The sequence below is a fragment of the Geotrypetes seraphini genome, chromosome 1 (genome assembly GCF_902459505.1).
Source record: "Geotrypetes seraphini chromosome 1, aGeoSer1.1, whole genome shotgun sequence".
In the NCBI taxonomy this organism is placed as follows: domain Eukaryota; kingdom Metazoa; phylum Chordata; class Amphibia; order Gymnophiona; family Dermophiidae; genus Geotrypetes; species Geotrypetes seraphini.
Genome location: NC_047084.1, coordinates 215,631,264 through 215,655,805, shown reverse-complemented (window position 1 = coordinate 215,655,805; position 24,542 = coordinate 215,631,264). Strand labels below are relative to the sequence as shown.

Below are 24,542 nucleotides of genomic sequence, written 5' to 3'. Positions count from 1 at the left end.
GCGTACGTTCTGGTTCAGCAGGAACTTGTCTAACTTTGTCTTGAATCCCTGGAGGGTGTTTTCCCCTATGACAGACTCCAGAAGAGCGTTCCAGTTTTCTACCACTCTCTGGGTGAAGAAGAATTTCCTTATGTTCGTACGGAATCTATCCCCTTTCAACTTTAGAGAGTGCCCTCTTGTTCTCCCTACTTTGGAGAGGGTGAACAACCTGTCCTTATCTGCTAAGTCTAGTCCCTTCAGTTTATATACAGGATCACCACCAAAAGGAGGTCAACTTGGTTAACAAAAGTCAAAGAGTAACAAAAAATCTTATTAGTTACACAAATACAGAATAAGGTGAATATTCTTAATTAGATGCAGCTAACCTAATACAAAATGAGGATCAAATTAGTTCCTAAAGACAGTACATCAAATCATTAAACTAGGATTTGGCTGTACACTTTGTTGGAGTAATGTTATTTTATTGTGTTCCTGGAGCTGGGTCCTTCAGCTCTGAAAGCCATGGTGGTGTTCACTCCAGCAGGAGTTATCTGTTATGGAGAACAGTGTTAACATTCCCATACAAAGGGCCAGATGCTCTAAAATCATCATTAAAATCCTGTGGGTCGTGGTGGGGCTGATAAATCAGTGCATGCAAATAGACCTCATGTATATTCATTGGGGGAATCCTGAAAATCCGACTGGACTGCGGCCCTCGAGGACCGACATTGGACACCCCTGCCTTACTGGGTCAGATCAATGGTCCAGCAAGACCAGTAGCCCATTCTCAGGGTGGCCAATCCAGGTCACTAGTATCTGGCCAAAATCCAAAGAGTAGCAACATTCCATGCTACCAATCCAGGGCAAGCAGAGGCTTCCCCCGTATCTTAATAACAGACTATGGACTTTTACTCCAGAAATGTGTCCAAACCTCTCTTAAAACTAGCTACGCTATCCACTTTTACCACAACCTCTGCCTGGCAACGCATTCCTAAGCTTAACTATTCTCTGAGTGAAAAAATATTTCCTCCTATCGGTTTTAAAACTATTTCCCTATAACTTTGAGTGTCCCCTAGTCTTTGTATTTTTGACGATGTGAAAAATCGATCCACTTGTACCCATTCTACTCCATTCAGGATTTTGTAGACTTAAATCATATCTTCCCTCAACTTCTCTTTTCCAAGCTGAAGAGCCCAAACCTTTTTAGTCTTTGCTCATATGAGAGGAGTTCCATCCCCTTTATCATCTTGGTCGCTCTTCTTTGAACCTTTTCTAGTGCCGCTATATCGGGGGTGGGCAACAAAGGCCGCAATCCAGTCAGGTTTTTAGGATTTCCCCAATGAATATGCATGAGACCCATTTGCATTCAATAGGAGGCAATGCATGCAAATCTCATTCATATTTATTGGGGAAATCCTAAAAACCTGACTGGATTGTGGCCCTCGTTACTCACCCCTGCACTATATTCTGTGAATTTGTCCTACACAATTCAATTGGTCCTAACTACAATATCATCGCAGGGGATATAAACATACACCTAGATAAGGAGAACAATATAGACACAAAAGAGCTTAAAAACTTTCTATCCCTACTCAACTACAACCTCCTCGTACCCACACAAACTCACAAAAAAGGCCATCATTTAGATTTGGTTGCCATGTCCACAAAGGAAATACTGGACCCAGTCATCTCTCTACCTGAAGGCACCTGGCGTCACGACATCCGGTCCGACCATTTCACTTATTATTTCAAGTTAATCTGGTCGCACCGAAAATCTAAAACACGGCCGATGATAAAACAAGAACATCATACAAGAGTTTATATTAATCCAAAAGAATACTGGTCACAATACGAACTGCAAACGAAGATAGAGGAAGGAGTCAATTTCTGGGACCACTGGATAACAACCAGCACATCCATTTTAGAAAAAATTGCCCCTATACATAAAAGCAAATGAAATGCAAACAAATATAACAAATGGTTCAACACCGAACTACTAAAAATGAAAAAACTAGCTAGACGACTGGAAAGAATTTGGAAAAAAACAGGAGAATCGGTAGACCGTAACAAATGGAGAGCCAACATAAAAATTTACAAACAACTGATAAGACAAACGCAAAACATTCTACCGTATTTTCGCGGATATAACGCGCGCGTTATACGTGATTTTACGTACCGCGCATACCCCTCGCGCGTTATATGCCTGAGCGCGGTATAGAAAAGTTTTTAAACATAGTTCCCACCCCGCCCGACGCCCGATTCACCCCCCCAGCAGGACCGCTCGCGCTCCCACCCCGAACGACCGCTCGCACGCGCTCCCACCCGCACCCGCATCCACGATCGGAGCAAGAGGGAGCCCAAGCCCTCTTGCCCGGCCGACTCCCCGACGTCCGATACATCCCCCCCCCCCGGCAGGACCACTCGCACCCCCACCCCGAAGGACCGCCGACTTCCCGACAATATCGGGCCAGGAGGGAGCCCAAACCCTCCTGGCCACGGCGACCCCCTAACCCCACCCCGCACTACATTACGGGCAGGAGGGATCCCAGGCCCTCCTGCCCTCGACGCAAACCCCCCTCCCTCCAACGACCGCCCCCCCCAAGAACCTCCGCCCGTCCCCCAGCCGACCCGCGACCCCCCTGGCCGACCCCCACGACACCCCCACCCGCCTTCCCCGTACCTTTGTGTAGTTGGGCCAGAAGGGAGCCCAAACCCTCCTGGCCACGGCGACCCCCTAACCCCACCCCGCACTACATTACGGGCAGGAGGGATCCCAGGCCCTCCTGCCCTCGACGCAAACCCCCCTCCCTCCAACGACCGCCCCCCCCCAAGAACCTCCGCCCGTCCCCCAGCCGACCCGCGACCCCCCTGGCCGACCCCCCCACCCCCCTTCCCCGTACCTTTGGAAGTTGGCCGGACAGACGGGAGCCAAACCCGCCTGTCCGGCAGGCAGCCAACGAAGAAATGAGGCCGGATTGGCCCATCCGTCCTAAAGCTCCGCCTACTGGTGGGGCCTAAGGCGCGTGGGCCAATCAGAATAGGCCCTGGAGCCTTAGGTCCCACCTGGGGGCGCGGCCTGAGACACATGGTCGGGTTTGGCCCATGTGCCTCAGGCCGCGCCCCCAGGTGGGACCTAAGGCTCCAGGGCCTATTCTGATTGGCCCACGCGCCTTAGGCCCCACCAGTAGGCGGAGCTTTAGGACGGATGGGCCAATCCGGCCTCATTTCTTCGTTGGCTGCCTGCCGGACAGGCGGGTTTGGCTCCCGTCTGTCCGGCCAACTTCCAAAGGTACGGGGAAGGGGGGTGGGGGGGTCGTGGGGGTCGGCCAGGGGGGTCGCGGGTCGGCTGGGGGACGGGCGGAGGTTCTTGGGGGGGGCGGTCGTTGGAGGGAGGGGGGTTTGCGTCGAGGGCAGGAGGGCCTGGGATCCCTCCTGCCCGTAATGTAGTGCGGGGTGGGGTTAGGGGGTCGCTGTGGCCAGGAGGGTTTGGGCTCCCTCCTGGCCCGATATTGTTGGGGAGTCGGCGGTCCTTCGGGGTGAGGGTGCGAGTGGTCCTGCCGGGGGGGGGATGTATCGGACGTCGGGGGGGGGGCATCAGGCTTTCAGGATGGGGACAGACCTTCAAGGGGGGACAGGACTTCAAGGGGGGACAGTGCACAGAAAGTCAGGGGGGGTGAACGGAGAGTCGGGACAGCGCACGGAAAGTCAGGGCAGTGCACGGAAGTCAGGGGGGGTGAACGGAGAGTCGGGACAGCGCACGGAAAGTCAGGGCGGGCGAAAGGAGCGTCGGGCATCATGCGCGTTATATGCCTGAGCGCGGTATAGAAAAGTTTTGGTACATATCATCGTGATTTCTGCGCGCTATACCCCTGTGCGCGTTTTACACAGGTGCGCGTTATATCCGCGAAAATACGGTACTCTGCCAAAATCAACCTATCTTGCAATGGTTCACAAGGAATCAATACAAAACAATTGTTCAACCTAACCACAAATCTATTTCACACCACTCACTACACTACACCTGTACACAACACGAAGTTACCCTCTGCGAAAGACCTAGCGCTACATTTTTAATCTAAAATTAAAAACCTAAGAAATAACTGTTTAACAATCATGCCTAGTGATCACCAAATAGCTAACTCACAAGACAATGAAATACCAATAGACATGATTTGGAGTTCCTTTCATGATTTAGAATGGAATAACTAAACCAAACTATACAACAAATACTCTAAATCTCACTGCGTTCTAGACACTTGCCCCCCGAACATTATGAAAGTGGCGCCACTAGAATTTAAACCATCATTGCTACACTACTTAGCCCGCAACCTAAAAAAACGGGAGTTTCCTTACTAACAACGGTTACATAAAAACCCCCATCCCAAAAAATAGAAAAGAATCATCAGCGCTAATAACCAACTACAGACCTATAACATCTATCCCATTTATTGTAAAAATCATGGAAGGTTTGGTTCACACCCAACTAATGGAATATCTTAATCAGTTCTCGCTCCTACATGAAACTCAATCCGGTTTTAGACCTTTATTCAGTACGGAAACAGTAATTGCTGCTATCTTAGACCATTTGCGCCTATTATTTAGCAAGGGCCTCAATGCCCTGATCATGCAATTCGATATGAGCTCCGCATTTGATCTGGTAGACCATGGGAAAATGCTACAATGCCTAGACACCATTGGTATCAGGGATGAGGTGTTGAACTGGTTTCGTGGCTTCCTTACATACGCTTCAACCATGATCACTCCGATACCTGGAGCAACTCATCCGGTGTGCCACAAGGTTCCCCGCTCTCCCCACTGCTTTTCAATATCTACATGTCCTCAGTGGGTGTGCAATTAACCCAACTGGGAATAAAACTATTCAGTTACGCAGATGATTTCACGATCATCTTCCCCATTTGCTAATTCTATCTCGGAAACCATTCCCAAGGCATCAGAAGCCATAAATGAGATGGAACAATGGATGACAGATTTCAAGCTCAAACTCAATCCAGAAAAAAAAAATTTTTTTGTTGCCTCTCCACACCCGCTTGACAACAAAACCCCGCTAAGCATCAACGAACTTAATTACCCTATTCAGCCCTCCATGAAGATATTGGGCGTTACTCTGGATCAATGCTTAACCATGAAAGACCAAGTAGACTCCGTAATCAGAAAGGGTTTTTTCACTCTCTGGAAACTTAGATCCATTAAATCATATTTTGATACGTCAGAATTCAGAATCCTAATGCAATCCCTCGTACTAAGTCAGGAGGGATGCCCTCTTCCTCCTGCCTCCAGATGACCCCTGCCCCCATGAACCTCCTCATACCTCTAAAATAGATGACAACAGGAAGGATGCCCAGTCCCTCCTGCTCGCAGGCCTGCCACTCCAAAATGGCGGGCCTTCCCCTTCCCCCTTCCTAGTGCATCCCCTCTCCGTGCATCTAAGGATGCAACGGGAAAGCCTGCCATTTTGGAGTGGCAGGCCTGCGAGCAGGAGGGACTGGGCATCCTTCCTGTTGTCATCTATTTTAGAGGTATGGGGAGGTTCATGGGGGCAAGGGTCATCTGAAGGCAGGAGGAAGTGGGCATCCCTCCTGCAGATTTTTTATGTTCAAATCTATTTTATTAAGCAACAGTAAATACAACAGCAATAACAACCATGATATACATTTTTATCAAACACCCGCGGAGGACTGGACTCTTATGTCCTCCCCGGACCCACCATACCCCCACCCCCCGATAAAGAAACCCCTACCCCCCACCCACCCCTCCCCAACCCCCCACAGATACAGAAAAACTCGGAAGCAGGGAACAGCATAGACAACTAGAAGCTCAGTTTCAGAGGTGGAGTCTATTCAAGACCCGGCTACGACTCTCAGGAGTCAAAATGTTCAAATATGGAGTCCAAGTGTGAACAAAGTCTCTGCTCCGGCGCCGAGAAGAACGAGCCAAACGGGCCTCCCAACCCATAAGTTCATGGAGGCGATTCCTCCAGTACCAGAATGAAGGTGGTTCAGAAGACAGCCAGCAACACAAGATACATTTCTTCCCTAAAATAAAACATTTACTAAGAAATAACTTTTCATAAGAATTGTACATATACAAGAATGAAAAATGAGCAAACAGCATAGACTGCATGGATACTGGCACAGGGGTCCACAACAAGCCCTGTAAAAAGGAGGCCATCTCCGTCCAGAAGGTCTGAATCCCCTCACAACTCCAAAGACCATGAAAGTAAGAATTTACCTCCCCCGAACAGCGGATACATAACTGAGTATCAATACAACCCATATGGTAAGCCTGACTCTGGGAAACGTAGGCCCGCAGGACCGTTCGAAAGTGACATTCACGGAGCTCAGCACTATGTACCAAGCCCGCAGTTCGATTCAGGGTTTTTAGCAAGAAATTGTCCCCCAAGTCCCTACCCAAGTCCCGCTGCCATGCCTCCAAAATACTAGGGAAAACCCTAGGCGGGCAAAGAGCCAGAATCCGGCCATGCAAAGCAGATATGGAGACCCTAGTATCAGGATCCGCAGCCAAAAAAGAACAAAGCTGGGTCCCAAAGTCCCCCTGCAAGGAAGTCCCCTGGAGGGAAGCCACATAGTGACTAAGTTGACAATAAGCAAATGGAAGGCCAGTCTCAGGGACCCCCCTCCCCGCCAACTCAGCAGAAGGTAAGAGAGACCCATCATCCCGCAGAACATGCCGCAACTGTTCCACCCCCCGCGCCCTCCAGCGACCGAACACGGAAGGTCCAACCCCCGGAGGGAAATCTAAATTCCCCGCCAACGGTAGAAATACACTAGAATGAGAGTCCTGATTCCACAACTGAAGGATTTGATGCCACACTGTCCACAAGGACCGAAACAAAATACTACGCTTACAGGGTCTCGGCAGTTTAGACAACGGGGCATGGAGGAGATACAAGAGATGAAGAGGATAGAAATGATCCCGCTCCAGAGAGAGATCCGTATAAAAAGAGGTACCCAACACCCAATCACTAAGGTGACGAAGCAAACAGGCCTGGTTATAAACCCTGATGTCAGGCACCCCCAAACCACCCCCGTGAGTAGGCCCCACCAACAGGGACCATTTCAGTTTAGGTCTACGTCCACCCCAACAAAACCGGATCAATAGGGAGGTAAGGGAACGAATATCCCTCTGCAACAAAGAAAGGGGAAGAGTCTGAAGAACGTAAAGCCACCTCGGGAATACAACCATACAAAATAACTGAATTCTCCCCAACAGAGACAGCGGCAACGCCTGCCATTTGGCTAGCAACAGTTTAGTATCCGCCAGGAGTTTATCTATGTTAAGACGATACAATTGGGCCACATCCATCGTCAGCCTAATCCCCAGATATCTAAAAGAGGTGTCAGCCCAGCGCAACGGGAAACCAGCCCCCCACAGCCGCTGAAGATGCACCGAGGAAGCCAGCGCCTCAGATTTCGCATAATTCAAGGCGAAGCCAGAGAAATCTCCATATTCCCGAAGACTTTCCAACAATACGGGCAAGGAATGCTGCGGGTCCGTTAAAAAGACCAAGAGATCATCCGCAAACGCCGCCAGTTTAAAATGTGAATCACCCAGGACCAATCCCCGAATATCCGCATTTGCCTGAAGCTCCCGAAGTAGGGGATCTAAAGATAGCATAAAGAGGAGCGGCGACAAAGGACAGCCCTGGCGCGTCCCTCGGCCAATAGGAAAAAAACCCGAGCAAGTCCCATTAACTAAAATCCGCGCCTCTGGATCACTATACAGTGCCTGGATTGCACCAAAAAAGAAGGGGCCCAAACCGTACGTCCTCAGCACCGCAAAAAGGTAACCCCACCGCACCTTATCAAAGGCCTTCTCTGCATCAAAACTGATGAGCATGGCGGGGCTACCGTCCTGTCCCACCCGTTCTAACGCCAACAAGATGCGCCGGATGTTCTTAGCCACCGGCCTATCCCGCACAAACCCCACCTGAGAGTCTGAGATCACCGATGGCAACACACGCGCCAGGCGGTTAGCCAAAAGTTTAGCCAAAAGCTTCGCCTCATAATTCAACAATGAGATAGGACGATACGATTCTGGCAAAAGAGGGTCCTTACCAGGCTTCGGGAGAACTACAATAGACGCTAGATTTACGTAGCGAGGAAGAAAGCCCTTAGCAACACTCAGATTATAAACCTCAGCCAGTACTGGTGCTATGTCCGTCACCAACATCTTATAGAACTCACTCCGAAACCCATCCGGGCCCGGCGCCTTGCCCAACGAACTGACCCCTATCGCCCCCTCCACCTCCTCTGTGGTGATAGGAAGATCCAAAACGGCTGCATCCCGCTGAGATAAACAGGGCAAATCGAGGCTGTCAAGATAAACTTGCCCATTCAAAAGCTCGGGGCCTGGATCTGTATACACCTCAGCAAAGAACTCCCGAAACAATTCACAAATCTCCTCCGACCGATGATGCAGCACCCCAGAGGCGCCCCGAAGAGTCGTTATGCTCTCAGGTCCACCCCTCGGATGCGCCAGACGGGCCAACAATCGACTACTCTTATTCGCAAACCGAAATAAAGAAAACTTAAAGTACTCCCTCGTCCGCAAAGCCCGAAGATGCAACAATTCATTCAGCTCCTGCTGGACCTCTAGAACCTGTGCCCGAAGCAGGAAGGAGGGCGCCCTGCCATACAGGCGTCTCAACACAGTCGCCTTCCGCTCCAAAGCCAGAATTTGCCTATGCTTCCGCTTCGACTCCCTGGCCACATAAGAAATGACATCCCCCCGTAAGACAGCTTTAGCCGTCTCCCAGTAGAGAATGGGATCCTCCTGATGCTGCTGATTGTTAATTTGAAAGTCACGCCAGCACTGTATCAAAAACTCGTGAAAACGGGTATCCCTATACAGGTAACAGGGAAACCGCCAGGACCCTCTGTTGTTCAAAGAGTCTCCCCAAGTCCACCGAAATCCCACCCAAGCGTGGTCAGAAATTTCAATGGGGCCCATTTCAACCCCCAATACCCGGGGAAGCAGCACACGAGAAATGAGAAGAAAATCAATTCGTGAAAGCGTCCCGTGCGCCCTGGACAAGTGGGAGTAATCCCTCTCCAACGGGTGTAACACCCGCCACACGTCAAGCAACCCAAGGTGGATTCCAAAAGTTGACCACCCGTATAAAGCTTGGAGGTCTCTCTACCCGACGAAGCAGAGCGATCCAGCTTCGGGTCTGGTACCTCATTAAAGTCCCCACCCACCAACATCGGAACATCTCCAAACTGTAAGAGATGATTGCGGAGCCCCCGAAAAAACCTGGCCGAAGGATTATTAGGAGCGTAAACATTGCAGAGCAAAAGAGGCCGATTATCAAGTAACACTAAGGCAACTATGTAGCGCCCACCAGGGTCGCGGAGCACTTTCTGGGTGTGCAGGCGAAGACCCTTACGGATCAAAATAATAACACCACCCTTTCCCCCCACGGCGGGCGCCTCCAAATAGGAACCCACCCACCAGGTACAGAGCTTGGCATGTTCCGCTGAGGATAAACGGGTCTCCTGTAAAAAGGCAATAGAGGTTTTAGAACGATTCAAGCGCTGCAATATTTTGGAGCGCTTAATGGGGGAGTGAATCCCCCCCACATTCCAAGAAGTTAAGGTGTATTCAAGGGCTATCCACTAATAGCCAAATCACACAAGAAGAAAGAACCAGTACAGTACCAGGGAAGCGTTCCAGCCACCGCTCCCCCAGCTTCTCGCCACCTCTGGCCCCAAGAATCAAGCCATACCCCTGCCACCTAGTCAATCCCTTAGCACAGAACCCCCAGACCCCCCCCCGAAATTCCCCCCAAAGCCCCACCACAGAAGCCCCGAAACCCCTCAAACCCCCCCTCCCAACCACTCCCCTCCCCACCCCACAATCCCCCTCCCACAACCAACCCGCACCCAATCTATACCTAAGACACCCCAATAAGGGCATCACTTCCAGGAAACCAGATACACCTCCCACGGGAATAATGACCAATACCCCCTGACTCGCAAACCCCAAAACTCAGAGAATAGTAAGAGCAACCTCCCTCAGCCAAAAACCCCCAAAACACGCAACCCACCCCTCCCCTCCAGGAACACCACAGCCACACCACCTACCCGCAGACACACTCCCCCTACCAAGTCCCCAATGCTTAAATAACTAGATAGGCCAAGAACAGGCCCTAACTCACAAAGAACAGGCAGGTCAACCCCCCTCCAACCTCACACACACCACCCAGGCCGACCTTCAAGAAACACAGAGACCCAACTCTAAGGGAGAGGAGAGAAACCCCCAGTCCAAACTCAAACCACAGATCAGGCCCCAGATGTGGGTCTCCTCAGTCCACAGCCGCTCCCTGCGGTGGCTCCTCAGGCAACATCTCCGCCACAAAACGCTGCGCAGCCTCCAAGGTGTCGAAATGATGAGCTCTACCCAGATGTGTCAACCGCAGGCGAGCCGGGTACTGCAGGGAAAAAGCAATGTGACGCTGGATGAGACGGTTGCATAGAGGTGAAAACTTGCGTCGTGCCTGAGACACCTCCGCTGAGTAGTCCTGGAAGCAAAGTATGGGCTTGTTGTCATACAAGAGCTTCTTGTCCTGCCGCAGCGCACGCAGGACCTCCATCTTATGATGATAATTCAGGATACGGCAAATGACCACTCGAGGTCTGTCAGCATTCTCTCTCCGCTGCCCCAAGCGATGCGCCCTCTCCACCCGCAAGGGGCCTGAGGAAGATGATATAGACAAAGACTCGGGCAACCAGCGTTCCAGCAGCGCCCCCAGCTCCACGTCCCGCACCGATTCAGGCAGGCCAACAAACCGAAGGTTATTCCGGCGGGACCTGTTCTCCAAGTCATCCACCTTGGCACGCAACGCAGCCAACGCCGAAGTGTGGGTGGATTGCTCCTGGGCCAGCTGCTGGACGTGATCCTCCATAGCACTCACCCTCTTCTGAGTCTCCCTGACCTCCGATGTGAGGGAGGCAAATCGCTGGTCCAGCGTGCCAGTTTATCAAGGATGCGTTGTAGTTTGTCCCCCAAAGAGCTCTCGAGGGCAGCCTGAACCTCCGTCGTAACTGCGGACACCCAGGATGAGTGCGGAGCCTCCGGCGACGGGGACGCCACGGGATCCGCCAACTTGGCGTCTGGCACCTTACTCCGCTCCCGATCCTTCCGGACCGCCTTAGTTGCCATGGCAATCCCACTCCAGGCTCCCCACTCTTACCGTGCCACCAAGAAGCTCCCCAGCACAGGGAGAAGACCGATCCCAAACTTCAGCTCACAGGGGAAGAGCCACACCGTGCCCCGGAGTCAGAGTCCCAGCCTGCTGCCTTCTGCTGCACCACGTGGCCCCGGGTGACCCGAAAACGGAGCTGCAGGGCTGCCAGCAGGACGGCCGCTGATTCGTGCCGCGTCCCCAGTGAACCTCCCAGCACGGGAAAAGAACCGCACCCGAAGGCAGACCCGCAGGAGGAGAGCCGCGCCGCGACCCAGCAGGGCAGACTCGTGGCCGCACGCTACCCGCGGCGCCACGTGGCCGCCGGCCGTCTCAAACGAGGGAGGCAGAGCCACGAAGGAAAGTTCTGCTCGGTTGCTCCGCTGCTCCAGCAACCTCCCCAGAGCCGCAGACAACCCGAACCCAGGGGAAAAATGCAGATAAAGGGCCTCGCCGTGGTCAGGTGAAACGGAGCTGTAGCAGCACGCTGTCTACAGCTCCATATTTCCGCCGGAAGTCCCCTCCTGCAGATTTTTTGATACCAGGGTCTTTTGTCAGAGGAGGGGGGATGTCATCGGGGTAGGGTCTTTTTTCTTTTCTTATATGGGGCAGATATTGTACTTGTGTAACACACACACATCTGTACCATTGAGAGAAAAAAAAAAAAAAAAGAAGCTCTAACAGTTGCATTCAATGGGAGGCAGAAGGCTTCTTTGGGGATTCCCCTGCCACTCAGCTGTTTGGGCTTCCCAAACCGGCTCTGAACATATGTTAAAAGTTGCTCTCACAGTGACTGATCAAGACGTGATTAGGGGGAACCTCCATGCAAATCATTTGTATATAAACTTGTTGGAACATCAAATCGCTGGTTCCAGAGTTGGCCAAAAAAAATCATCCAACAGCGACTCACGTGGTCTCATCGATTGTTTTGTGCATCTAGCCCTCTCATTCCTATAGTACAAGGAGAAACTAGTTAGAACTTTCTTTAGACTCCTTTTGTCCTTAACCTCTCTGTGGTTCTCTCCTTTTCCTTGCACTACCCTTTTAATTCCTGCTCACTTCTTGTTCACTAGAGAGCATGTCCACTAGAGGGAGACAGAAAGCTTTCTGCTTAGCTCTCTCATTAGACAAGGGATTTGCCACCAGAGGGAGAGTTTTCTCAAGGGGACTATAATCCTGTAGGGGAACTGGCCACTAGAGGGAGAGGTCTACAGACTCCATCACAGTCCCCCATAACAGTATAACAATTCTATTCCTCATAGTACTAGAACACAAATCATGCTACTTATTTGTTAAATACAGCAAGAAAAGATAGCTGTATGTCTGGTAGCACTACAGAAATAAATAGTAGTATTGCCCCCCTTAAAGCATAGTAGAGTTTAATACAGGAAAACCTTGGATTGCAAGCAACTTGGTTTGCAAGTGTTTTGTAAGACAAGCAAAACATTTCAGTGTTCTCCTCAGCGCTTTTCAGCCGGGCGCTCCGCCCAGCAAATTTACATTACCGCCCGGCTGTCATTTGCCGAATCCTGCTGCCACCACTGCTTAACGCGTAGCCTGAAGAGCCGCCGAAAGACTCCCGCCTGACTTTAAACAAAACAAAACCCAGCAAGCGACTCAAACCCGGCTTCCCTCCAAAACCGGAAGTTACGTCGGGGGGGGGGGGGGTGTAGGGAAGAGAAGCCGGCACGGACCATTAGAGCCCCAGATCATGCGGGAGATAGGCCAGCCACGGAGGGAAGCTTACTTGCTCTTGCTTACTTCGGGCCTTTCTCACTGCCGGGTCCTGCCTACTTTCTGTTTCCGCGAAGGCAGGACCCGGCAACGAGAAAGGCCCGAAGTAAGCAAGAGCAGCAAGTTGTAAGCTTCCCTCTGTTGCTGACCTTTGGGAGATAGGTCAGTGACGAAGGGAAACTTGCAACTTGCCTTTATCTGTAGCGAATTTGCCGGGTGTGTGAGACGGGGGGGGGGGGGGTGAATGGGAGGAGAAATGCTGCTGTACCCAATTAGAGGGGACGGGGGAAGAGAAATGCTGGTGCTTCTGCTGTACCCAATTGGGGGGGGGGGTTAAGAGAAATGCTGATGATGCTTCTGCTGTACCCAATAGGGGGAGGAGGAAGAGTCATGCTGCTGCACCCAATTAGGGGGGGGAGGGTGAAGAGAAATGCTGCTTCTGCTGTACCAAATTGGGGGAGGAAAGAAATGCTGATGATACTGCTGTACCCAATGGGGGAGGGGAAGAGAAATGCTGCTGCACCCAATTGGGGAAAGAGAGGGAAGGAGGAAGAAGGAAGATCAGGAAAAGGAGGAAAGAGATGCAAAGACTATGGGAGGGAGGGAAAGGAGATACCATAACATGGAGTGGAAAGGAGAGATGTTTGGACATATGGGAGGGGAGCAGGGCCGGATTAAAGGATGGGCACAGGCCTAGAGCCTGAAATGGTCAGTGGGTGCCCGTCAGTGCTGTGCTTTGGGGCCTCACCCTTGCTGGATTCGTTGGCAGCAGCAGCAGCCTCATCATCATCCCAGGTGCCCCCCCAAACCCAATCTGACCCTCCTATCTCTCCCCTCCTTCCCTCATCAGTGACATGCTAGAGGGAATCACGGCAGGAGAAAGCCCTGAAGCAGCCTGCTTAGAGTAGAGCAGTGCTGTTTAAAGTCTCATGATGGGAGGGAGGGAGAGATAGGAGGGTTGTGGGGGAGGGAGAGTAGCAGTGCCCCGGGTGCTCGTCCTGGCGTCACGAACTTCTTCGGCTAGCAACAGTATTTACAATTCACTGCTGTTGCCAGCTTCAGGCCTTCCTCTCTGCCGGGTCCTGCCTACTTCTGTTTCTATGAAGGCAGGACCCGACAGAGAAGGCCCGAAGCTGGCAACAGCATCGAATTGTGAATGCTGTTGCCTGAAGAAGTTCATGAGGCCAGGCCTTGGGTAACAGAAGGAGCAAAGGGAACAGAGAGGGAGAGACTTGCTGCACCCAACTGGAGGGAGAAAGAAGATGAGGGAGGGAATGAAACGAGATGCCAGGAATTGGAGGGAATGAGGAAAGTATGCCAGACCAAGGGGAAAGGAAGGAGAAGATGTCAGAGCATGGAGGGGGAGGGAGAGATGGAAGAAAAGGAAAGAAGTGAGATGCCAGAGAATCAGTAAAAAGGAAAGATACCAGACTGTGGGGTGTGAAGGAAAGAAAGGAGAAGAGAGAGTTACCAGAGCATAGGGGACGGGGTGTTGACAGAGAGAGAAAAATGGAGAGGTGGCAGAGCTGAAATCAATCATGTACAAAGGAGAAGAGAAGGGGCATAGGATAGACAGTTTATTGAAGGAGGGAAAATGCCATATGGAACGGGGAGAGGGCGGACAGTGGATGGAAGGGGCTGATGCTGCATGGAAGACAGAGCGGACAGATGCTGGCTAGAAAGAAGAGTGAAGACAAGATGATTAAAGCAGAAACGACAAAAGGTAGAAAAAAAATTTGTTTTTGCTTTACGTAGAATCAAGTAGTATTGTATCTATTGATTAAAGTTTATAAATAGGAAATGGAAATAAGGCAGTTTTTTGGGGACTAAACCCCTTTCCTCGGGTCAGGACAGGATACCATAACAGCAGGGGTGCCCAAATGGACGAGCGCGATCGACCAGTAGATCGTAAAGGCAATGTGAGTCGATCGCGTTGCCTTGGCAATCTTTTTCTTCCTGCCTCCCTGAGCCAGGCTAGACGCGTACAAGCGCCGGACTCACAAGACTTCACCTCCGACGTCAATTCTGACAACAGAGAGGAAGTTCTGGGCCAGCCAATCGCTGCCTGGTCCTTACATTCCTGGTCTGGCTCGTGGAAGCAGGGAGAAATCGGCATGGTGGCTTAGGGGGTAGGGAAAGAATTGGGGAAGTGGAGAAATTGGCGCGATGGCTTGAGGGGGCAGGGGGAGAGAGAAAGAAAGAGAGACAGAAAGAAAAGGGGAGGGGCAGAAAGAAAAAAATATTGGATTTATAGTCAGAAGAAGGAAGTGCAAACAGAGACTCATGAAATCACCAGACAAAAAGGTAGGAAAAATGATTTTATTTTCAGTTTAGTGATCAAAATGTGTCTTTTTTAAGAATTTATATCTGCTGTCTTTATTTTGCACTATGGCCCCCTTTTACTAAACCGTAATAGCGGTTTTTAGTGCAAGGAGCCTATGAGCATCGAGAGCAGCGCAGGGCATTCAGTGCATCTCCCTGCTCTAAAAACCAGTATTACGATTTAGTAAAAAGGGAGGGGGTATATTTGTCTATTTTTGTGTAGTTGTTCCTCAGGTGACATTGCATAGAATTGTCTGCCTTGACCTCTTTGAAAACCCGCGGAATATAAATGATAATTAACATTTTCTCTGCTTACAGTGTGCTTTGTGTTTTTTAAAAATTTTTATTGTTGGTAGATCATTTTGACTTGGTCATTTTAAAAGTAGCTCGCAAGCCCAAAAAGTGTGGGCGCCCCTGCTGTAGAGCCATTTCTTGTATGACTGGATGAGCTATATTTATCTTTTTTTTTTTAGTTGTTTAAATTCATGCAGAAATAAATGGCTAGATTGAACCTAATGACTTCATTAATGCCTTTCCCTTTTTTAAACCTCTATACCATTTGAAAGAGGGCAAATACTTCTTAAATTTAGTAAAAATATTCTGGTACAAGTGTCAAACCTTAAAAAAGGAAGTCATATTGAGCACTGGAAAATAATAATAATAATTAACTAATAAAAATAGTATACATTTAGGGCTCCTTTTACTAAGTTACAATAGTGATTTTAGTGTGCGCTTAGCACGTGGAGGAATTGCCATGCGCGCTAGATGCTAACGCCAGCATTGAGTTGGCACTAGTTTTCCCACGTAGCGCAGGGGTTTGCGCGCGCTAAAAATGCTAGCGCACCTTAGTAAAAGAGGGGGTTAATTTTCCCCACCACCAAATTTCCCCATCCCGCCCCACCCGGCTGGAAAAAATTTTTCATGCCACCCGGCATGAAATTTTTCATGCCCACTTTTTCATGCCACCCGGCTGGAAAAAATTTCTGGGGAGAACACTGCATTTTATTAAATTTTAACTTGATATACAAGCAATATCTTGCAACACAAGTACATACAGTATACACATCACAACTGAGCCGATAGTTCTTCTCTCTCTGATACTGCAAGAGGGTAGTGACTGTTCTAAACAAGCAAAGACTTGCAATACGAGTATATACAGTATACACGCGTCACATCATCACAACTGAGCCAATGGTTCTTCTCTCTCAGACGCTGCAGGAATGTAGTGACTGTTCTAAATGAGCAAGGTCTTGCAATACAAGTACAGTCAAATCTCGGTTTACGAGTAACGCGGTTTGCGAGTGTTTTGCAAAACGAGCAAAACACTCGAGCAAACTGTAACTCGAAAACCGAGCATTGACTCGATTTGCAAGCCCCCACCCAACGCGGGAACCAACAGTATTGTTCTCCCCCCCCCCCCGAGGCCGCTGCTCCCTTCCTTCACGATCGTCTCCTCCCCATCTACTGACCAGCCCTGTCCTTACCCATGTGGCACTGGAGTTAGAAAGGGCCTGCCGCCAGTCTGCTGCTGAGCCTTGAGCATCTGCGCATGCTCAAGGCCTTCTAGTTCTCACCCTCACCGAGATTCTCATGAGACTCGAGATCTCATGAGAATCTTGGAGAGGGTGAGATCCAGAAGGCCTGAGCAAGCACAGATGCTCAAGGCTCAGCAGCAGACTTCCGGCAGAGGGGATAGTGGCATCTGTGGGGAGGGGGGGGAGGGGCAGCGTCCGGGAGCGGCAGAGCCAACAGTGCCTAGTTGGGCACTGTGGCGGCTGCGGCGGTTTGCTTACAGCCAGCACCCACCCGCAGTGAGAGGCAGCGAACAGCAGCAGAGGAGGAGAACTGGAGGAGCTGCGTGGATAGGTCTGTGGCAGAGGCAGCGGTGGAGGCGTCGCTAATGGTAATTAAATTTTGAGGAATGTGGAACAAATTGTTCTAGTTTACACTAACTAACGTACACTTGGGTTTTACTATGCAGCATAAGAGCATTTTACAGCGGGCCGGCAAAGTAAATAGTCCAACGCTCATAGGAATTCAATGAGTGTCAGAGCATTTACCTCACCAGCCTGTGGTAAAATGCTCTTACACTGTTTAGTAAAAGGAGCCCTGAATATTTTCCTGTAGGCTATCAACAGCAACCCAAACTTTCTTCAGAGACCAAGGGTAGGTCTTGCCAATCCAATCTCATCAGCTTCTTTGACTGGGTGACAAGAAGGCTGGACTTGGGAGAGTCCTTGGACATCGTATACCTGGACTACAGCAAGGCTTTTGACAGCGTCCCACATCGCATGCTGCTGAACAAGATGGAATCGATGGGGTTAGGAGAGAAACTGACTGCATGGGTTAATGACTGGCTGAGTGGCAGACTTCAGAGGGTGATGGTTAACGGTACCCTCTCTAAAACATCAGAGGTGACCAGTGGAGTGCCACAGGGCTCAGTCCTGGGCCCACTCCTCTTCAACATATTTATAAGAGATCTGACTCAGGGGCTTCAAGGTAAGGTAACCTTATTCGCCGATGACGCCAAACTATTCAATATAGTAAGCGACTGCAGTCTACAGGATACTATGGTGCATGACCTGCGTACATTAGAAAGTTGGTCCTCGACCTGGCAACTGGGCTTCAACGCCAAGAAATGTAAGGTCTTGCATCTCGGAAGCGGTAATCCATGCAAAGCCTACATCTTGAATGGAGAAACTTTGACCAGGACTATAGCAGAATGAGATTTAGGAGTAATCATCAGTGCAGACATGAAAACTGCCACTCAAGTGGAGAAGGCTTCATCTAAGGCACGGCAGATGATAGGTTGTGTCAAGAGAAGCTTCGTCAGCAGGAAACCTAAAGTCATAATGCCATTGTACAGAGCCATGGTGAGACCTCATCTGGAATACTGTGTGCAATTCTGCAGGCCACACTACCGTAAAGATGTGCTCAGAATTGAATCGGTTCAGCGGATGGCCACCAAGATGGTCTCGGGGCTCAAGGGTCTCACGTACGAAGAAAGACTGAACAAACTGCAGCTCTACACTCTCGAAGAGCGTAGGGAAAGGGGAGACATGATTGAGACATTTAAGTACATCACGGGACGTGTCGAGGTGGAAGATGATATCTTTCTTCTCAAAGGACCCTCGACCACAAGGGGACATCCGCTCAAACTCAGGGGAGGGAAGTTTCGTGGAGACGCCAGGAAGTACTTCTTCACGGAAAGAGTGATTGAGGCCAGCATTATGTTAGATTCCTTTGCACATCCAGGGTGGTTTGGGAGGTGGATTATTTGTTTAGAGGAATAAATTTCATAATATTTTATAATATTGTTAGTATAATATACATCATTACTGTTATAGGTTAAGAAGGGATTTAAAATCTTTATTGTAATAATTCTGATGTTAATAATGTATTTTCATACAGTTTTTTTTTTATTTTTCAAATGTATACATTGTCAAGTTCAAAATATCAATAAAGAAAGTTAAAAAAAAAAAAAAGAATAAATGGGATACCTATGTGGGTTCCCTACAAGGGTCAAGTCAAGGAATAGGGTCGCCAGGGTATAGACTTGAAGGAGCGGGTCAGTAGAGTGGCTGTATGATTAAGGGGGTCAGAAGACTTAAAGGGGTGGGTCAATAAAGTGGGCAGACTTGATGGGCTATAGCCCTTATCTGCCGTCATCTTTCTGTGTTTCTATCTATATTGGTGAGACCTGATCAATTAATCTAGTTATTTGGAATGTTCTCTGTCTGACCAAATACAAGACCTTCTTAAGAAAATTGAAGATCATATAGTCTAGTATCTAAAATCCAGCAGGATAAGACTGGACTTACTGAGTGTCTCAGACCTAGAAGACTTGGTAAAAATAAAAGTTTCTCAGGGTAGATAATTTTACATGCAACTCTACCACGATGCATAGCACAGAAAGAATTAGAGGTCTTTGTACTTCCTGTATCATTGTCTGAAATGCTTATAAAAGTACATATATTATATCTGAACTAAAAGTGCCTCAAGAGTGTGCATCTCCCCCTCCTTGGCAAGGACTTTTTATTTGCCCTCTGCCATGAAGGAAGAATTTGAAGTTCCAGAACAAGGTGTTCAGTTGACTAAGGATAGCTTAGAACTTACAGAATTTTGGTAATCTCCATACTGTACCATCTGCTACCCTGATTATTACATGTGCTTTGGTCATGGAATAGACTGGTTATTAAAATTATATATTTTCTGACCAGGGACTCTGTTTATGGGATATAAGATTAGGATTTATCTGGATTTGGTCAAATGTACTCAGAAGAAAAAGCAGTTTCTTATGTTTTATAATAATAATAATAATTTTATTTCTTGTATACCGCTATACTGTGAGGTTCAAAGCGGTTTACAGTAGATACAGAAGAGATGCAATTAAGTAAGATAATTAAAATGAAGAAAAAGTACTTAGAGTTCCCCGACTGTCCCAAAGGCTCACAATCTTGCTAAAGTACTTGAGAAAAATAAATTAATTAGGCTAGAAACATAGAATAGCAGAAGGCAGGAAAACAGTAAATAGGAAAATTAATTTAGAATACATTATATAGGAGTTTTTTTCGGATTCGATATATGGGAAGGATTTAACATAATAAACATAATAAATTATATATCATTAAAAAATTAAATCTAGTAACATTACAAAGATTCTAAACTGAATTCCTTACATTGATTGAGTAAATGGATTAGTAAAAGATTTTAGAAATTGGTTACATTAATTAAGAAAATTGAACCAGGTAGTAGACTAAACTTGGGAATATAAAGAGGAGATAGAAGGAGAAGAGTTTAGGTAGATTGAATATGCTTAGTGAATAAGTGGGTTTTGATTTCTTTTCAGAAGGCTTTGATATTAGATGTTGTGATCAGCAATTTAGAGATTGAAGGATCAATTTTTGCTGCATGTGTCGCTAGGAGACATTATAAAATTTCTTACACAGGGTGCCTTTGAATGATGGGTAGGAGAATAGGGTCTGTGACCTCCTTGTTCTGGTTGGAAGTAGACGATTTAGGCGACTGTAAAGATAGGAAGGTGCCGTACCGTAAATTACTTTGAAGAGTATACAGTATAACTTGAAATGAATTCTGGCTCAGATTGGTAGCCAGTGTGAATCTAGATAAGCGTTAGTTATATGGTCAAATCTTCCAAGAGAATAAATCAATCTAAGAGCAGTATTCTGAACAGTCTGGAGTTGTTTGATCATATAAATGGGGCAAGGTAGATAGAGAATGTTACCTACTAGTTCTAGTACAAGAGATTGAACCATAATCCTGTATTGGTCTTTATCAAAGAATTTTCTAATTTTTCTTAAATTGTGCATTGTGAAGAATGCTTTTTGGGTAGTTTTTTTTAATTGAGTCTGCATTGTGCAGCATCTGTCTATTAATACACCCAAAATTTTAAGGGAGACCTGTATTGGATACTTAATTGTTTTGAATTCCAATTCAGTTATGGATGGATTTTTGTCTGTTTCAAGCATAAGGAATTTTGTTTTATCTGCATTTAACTTCGATTTATGGTTGGTCATCCATTTTTCTACTTCCTCCAGAATTGTTTCCAGATGACCTAATGAGTCGGGTATCATAAGGGAAGAGAATGGTAAATGTCATCTACATAGCTGAATGATGTTACGTTTAGGTTATCTAAAGTGGTGCCCAGAGAGGATATAAAAAGATTAAATAAAATGGGTGATAGAGGGGACCCCTGAGGAACTCCACAAGGGTTAGACCATGGGTCTGATTTAAGATCTTTTTGTTTGACTCTACAAGTTCTTTTTTAAAGGAAACCTTGGAACCAGTTATGGACTTTGCCAGAAATCACAATGTCATTTAGTATCTGCAGCAAAATAGAGTGATCTACAAGGTCGAAGGCGGCGGAGAGATCTAGTTGTATTATAAGGATCTTACGTCCTTGGCTGAGGTACTGTCGAGCAATGGCAAGCAGAGTTGCTAGCAGAGTTTCAGTGCTATGATTTGTTCTGAATCCTGATTGAGAAGAATGTAGTATATTGTGGTCTTCTAGGTAATTGGAGCGGTATTGTGTCACAAGACCTTCAATCAGTTTGATGTACAGAGGAATTGAGGCAATGGGTCTATAATTATTAGAAGTGTCAATAGGGTCTTTTTGATCTTTCAATAGAGGGGTAATTATAATCTCACCTAGGTCATGTGGGAATTGACCTTTATTGAGTGTAGTTTGAATCCATTGCATGAGGCAAGTTTTGAATTTGAGGGATGCATTTATAAGTAGATAAGATGGACAATTATTCAGGTTACAAGATGTGTGGCTATATTTTTTGTAGAGATGGTTTAAGTCAGACCATTGTAGAGTTGGAAAGGTAGACCAAGTTCTATCTGCAATTATGGCTCCTTCTATTGAGGGGGATGATTGTATCTCGTCCAGGTTGGTTGAGGAGTTGTTTAAGGTAGATCTGATTGAAATAATCTTATGTTTGAAATAATCAGCTAATTGATAGGCAGATGGTGGTTTGTTACCTTGGGTAGCCAGGAAAGGTCTAGTATCTGTAAGTTTTTTTATTAGATTGAAAAGAATTGAAAAGAATTTTAGTATCTGGAGAGTTAGTGCCTATTAGTTTAGAATAATATGCTTTGCGTTTTTCCTTAAGTTTGATGTTATATTGCTTGATTAAGCTTCTCCAAGCCGTTCTGGTTTGATCTAATATTGCTTGATTAAGCTTCTCCAAGCCGTTCTGGTTTGATCTAATATTGCTTGATTAAGCTTCTCCAAGCCGTTCTGGTTTGATCTAGATTCTTTTTTCTCAAGGCTCTTTCAAGTTGTCTGCACTTCCTTTTTAGAATAAGAAGTTCGGAGTCAAACCATTTTTATCTGAAGGTCTACATATTCTGTGTTTGATTTTTTCTGGAGCTAACTCATTCAGGTTTGTTTCACTTAAGGTACGCCAATGTTTTATAAAGTCTATATGGACATTGGAGTTAATTGCAGAGTCCACCTTATCCCAAAATGTGGCAGGATCTATTTTTTTCCTAGATAATGAAAGTTGTTTTTTGGGGCTCAGTTTTTAAGTTTTTATGAGGCCATTTGATGGTAAAAGTATATTTATAATGGTCTGACCAAAGTGAAGGATGCCATTTGCCTTTAATGATGTGAATTTTTGGTGTGTGAAGGTTATGAGATGTGAAAGCAGCAATATCAAGTTGGTGATCTTTTTCATGCGTGGGTTCAGGATTGAGAACCTGGTAAGATAGGGCGTCAAGATATGAGAGAATTTCCTCTACTTGTTTGGAAGTATGATCCTCAAGGTGCAGATTTATGTCTCCGAGGAATATATTATATGTAGAGGTTAAAGAGAACTGGAAAATAAATTCTTCAAGTTCATGTTTAGAGGTGTTCCATTTTCCTGGTGTAATATAACATAATAGACAGTTCAAAGTACCATTGAGTGTATCATCAGAGAGTTGACAAAGATCTAAATGAAGTGTTGTATGTTTATGTAGGACTTTTAGATTGAAGTTATTTTTTACTAGGATGGCAAGTCCTCCCCCTCGTTTATTTTCTCTGCAAACCAGCTCTAGTTTATATCCATTGGGGCAAAACTCTTATGTAAGGATCAGAGTACGATGATAACCAAGTTTCTGCTAAAAAAAGACAGCTTAGTTGATCTTTAACCAGCCAATATTTAATTAGATTTGCTTTTGGGCCAATTGATCTTATATTCATATAGGCACATGTTATTAAGTTGTGCTTTTTGGTAGTGTTAAGTATATAGTGTGGGTAAAGAAGATTTATTGGTGGAAAATATTGATTTTGAGTATTAATATTGGGTTTTGTTTTTGAGCATTTGTTTAGATGCTTTTTTCTCAGGATATTGGTAATGTGTTCTTGGCTAGTCAATTGGCAAGGAGTAAGATATTTGGAGTTGTGTATATTTCTAGAAGGAAGAGGTAGTATATGAATTGATTTATGAATAGGGATATAAGATATGTGTGATCCTAAAGTTAACATTTGCTATTATTATATTATCTTTAAACATCTATTAAGAGTCTGTAGATTAGGTATTAAGTCTTAAATTTTTTCAAACCGATGAAAACTGATCCTAGACCAGGTCTTGACACTTGTGTATAGCGGATTAACTCTCCATAATGAGTCGTTTCATCAGATTTTATACTGACTTGGGTGAAGGAGATATCAAGCCTCAAGACGCTCTCTTCTAAGGAGATGTGACTCCAGTGATTAGACCCTGAATTGAAGGAGTTTAGACAATGTTGTACAAGTAGTATTCCTAACAAGCTTTCCTACAGACGCTTCACAAAGGTGCTCACTAAGGCGCAATTGCTTTTGTCACGCACCTTCGTCTGCGCGCCGTTAGCGCTGTTTAAATTTAAATGCCGGGTCCCCCGCTGGTCGGGAAAAGGGGCGGAGCAGAGCTCCCACGCTGCTTCTTCACTAGCAGACTCCAAAGTGAGTTGGTTCAGCTGTTCAGTTTGAGGAGTCTGAGCCGGGCGTCACGCACCTCTGGCACTGTTAAAATTTAAATGCCGGGTCCCCTGTTGGTCGGGAAGAGGGGCGGAGCAAAGCTCCCATGCTGCCTCTTCACTAGTAGACTCCAAAGTGAGTTGGTTCGGCTGTTCAATTTGAGTCTGAGCCGGGCATCACGCGCCTCCGGCGCTGTTTAAATTTAAATGCTGGGTCCCCCGCTGGTCGGGAAAAGGGGCGGAGCAGAGCTCCCACGCTGCTTCTTCACTAGCAGACTCCAAAGTGAGTTGGTTCAGCTGTTCAGTTTGAGGAGTCTGAGCCGGGCGTCACGCACCTCTGGCACTGTTAAAATTTAAATGCCGGGTCCCCTGTTGGTCGGGAAGAGGGGCGGAGCAAAGCTCCCATGCTGCCTCTTCACTAGTAGACTCCAAAGTGAGTTGGTTCGGCTGTTCAATTTGAGTCTGAGCCGGGCGTCACATGCCTCCAGCACTGTTTAAATTTAAATGCCGGGTCCCCCACTGGTCGAGAAGAGGGCGGAGCAGAGCTGACTGCTTCTTCAAATTAATTCACAGTCCAACTGCCGCTGTCAGCACTAAGCCTCTTCCGATCATCTGATATCAGCCGACTGCTTCTTCAAAATAACTCACAGTCCAACTGCCACTGTCAGCACTAAGCCTCTTCTGATCTGTCCATACTGTTCAGTTTAGCAATCAAAGTCACACCTTCAGGTGATCACTGGAAGTATTCACTCCAAGCTCTCATTCACAAAGCTTGGCACTGGAAGAAATACCACCGAAGATGCATTTGACCGTCTTAAAA

The 24,542-nt window shown here is 47.2% G+C and overlaps 1 protein-coding gene across 4 annotated transcripts in view; it reads right to left on the bottom strand.

The window, feature by feature from the left end:
- TEC (tec protein tyrosine kinase) overlaps nucleotides 1-24,542 on the bottom strand; it is a 223,842-nt gene that overhangs the window by 122,371 nt on the left and 76,929 nt on the right. The window lies entirely within an intron of this gene.